General features: G+C 36.4%; 1 pseudogene; it reads left to right on the forward strand.

The window, feature by feature from the left end:
• Positions 1–1762: 1762 nt before the first annotated feature.
• Positions 1763–1946, forward strand: LOC103258132 (annotated as a pseudogene).
• Positions 1947–2236: the final 290 nt, after the last annotated feature.

The following is a 2236-nucleotide window of genomic DNA, read 5'->3' on the forward strand; positions in this document are numbered from 1 at the left end:
TATACACTGTTAAGTTAGTATCAAGTCAAAGTACAGCATTATAAATGTACAACATCAACCTCCATGATAATCACTAAGAAAATATCTAAGAAAACATACACACAAGGAAAAGAGAATCAAAACAGTATACTACACTAAAAAAATCAACTAAACACAAAGAAGGCAGTGCTGGAGGAGATGATTAAAAAGATATAAGACATACAGAAAACAGTAAAACGATAAAAGTCTTTGTCAGTAGCTACTTTAATGTAAATGGATCAAACTCTTTCATATAAAGGCAGAGATTGGCAGAATGGATTTAAAAATCAGAATCCAACTATATGCTGTTTATAAGAAACCTACCTTAGATCCAAAGACAAACACTGATTAAAGTGAAAGAATGGAAAAGATATTGTATGCTTATAGTAACAAAAAGACAGCTGGGGTGGCTATACTAATACTGGTCAAAACAGACCTAAAGGTCTAAATGTTTTACAAGAGACAAAAAAAGATTTTATGTATTGATAAAAGGATCAATTCATCAAAAATATGTAACAATTGTAAACATATATGCACCAAACATTAGAGCTCCAAAATATATGAAGTAAACATTGACAGAATTGAAGTGAGAAATAGAAAATTCCACAATAATAGTAGGAGACTTCAACACATCTAGAGAGAAAAATCAATGGGGAAATAGAGAATAGAGAAATAATGAACAACATTATAAACCAATTAGACCTAACAGACATAAATAGAACACTACAACCAATTATGAATATACTTTACCAAATACACGACACATTCTCCAAGACAGACCATATGTTAGGCCACAAAATAAGTCTCAATAAATTCAAAGTATGGTAAAAAAAAATTATTAGATTTCATTTTTAGGTTTTAAAAAATTGTTTTATTTTCAAATAAATGTATTGGTTAGTAAATTTATAATATTAAAAGATGCATAGTTTAAGCCAAATGACTGCCAAGATAATACCTATGCAACCTTATGGGAAGAAAGAGTACAAATTCCCTCAAGACACTTTATGTTCTAGGCAGTGGGGACATAATAGAGAATTAAACAAGCATGGAACCCTTGCCCATCATGAAGGTCACATTTTGGTGGGGAAGATGATCAATACATATGTTAAGAAATGAAGAGCCTAGCTTCAGGTTCTGGCAAAATTTATGTAGAAGAGATAATAGGGTAATTGTGGGAGAGAGTAACTTGGAGGCCTGTTTTTGCTAGGGTAAGAGGGGTAATGCTCCTCTGTTTCTCTTCCTGTGGCACTAATCACAGAAGCACAGTTTTCTGTACCTGTTATTCCTGCCACCAAGAACTATTTGGTGCATTGGTTTGTGCTTTTCCTGCTTTCCTGCTCATATGTCACCTTCTCAGTGAGGCCTTCTAAGTTCATCCTCGTCTAAAATTGCATTCTACCTCCTCAACCTCCTGCCCAATGGCAATTCTCTTTCCTTTCTCCTTGCATTCCCCATCTTCCTCAACCCCTCTTCCGCTTACTTAGCATTCATCATCCTGAAACATGGGACACACATTACTTTGTTATCTTGTTTATTACTTTTTTTCTTTATTGCAGTGAAAGTTCTAAGAGGACAGAGACTCGGCTTGTCCTGATCACTGCTGTATCTCTTATGCCTAGAACAGTGTTTGACACATAGTAACTGCTTAGTAAATACTTGCTAAAAGAATGAATTAATGGAAACCTTCCATGTGCTCCCCTGCCTCTTCCCTCTCTCCTACAACTCCAGCCTCACATGAATGGACATGGACTCCAACTGCTCCTGCGCCGCTGGCAATGCCTGTGCTGGCTCCTGCAAGTACAAAGAGTGCAAATGCCTGTCCTGCAAGAAGACTGAGATGCTGCTCCTGCTGCCCCGCGGGCTGAGCGAAGTGTGCCCAGGGTGGTATCTGCATAGTGGCCTGGGACAAGTGCAGCTGCTGGAGCTGATGTTGGGAGAGCCTTATCCCAAGTGGAAGTGGAGCAACCTGCATAAATGTGTGATTTTTTAGTACAATCCTGACACCTTTGTTACATTTATTTTTCTATAAAAGATGTGAATTATAATAAAAGTTTTTTTGACTAAAAAAAAAGAATGAATTAATGGAAAATGTTGACAAATGAATGTGAGTCAAGAGTTCAAGCAAAAGGGCTTGAGGTGAAGATAAAAGTTGAAAGTCAAAGGTAATTAAAATGGATATTATTCTCCTCCACTTAAAGATATAGAAATTGGTTCAGAC

The sequence above is a fragment of the Carlito syrichta genome, unplaced genomic scaffold (genome assembly GCF_000164805.1).
Source record: "Carlito syrichta isolate Samal-C Ts95f unplaced genomic scaffold, Tarsius_syrichta-2.0.1 Scaffold301969, whole genome shotgun sequence".
In the NCBI taxonomy this organism is placed as follows: domain Eukaryota; kingdom Metazoa; phylum Chordata; class Mammalia; order Primates; family Tarsiidae; genus Carlito; species Carlito syrichta.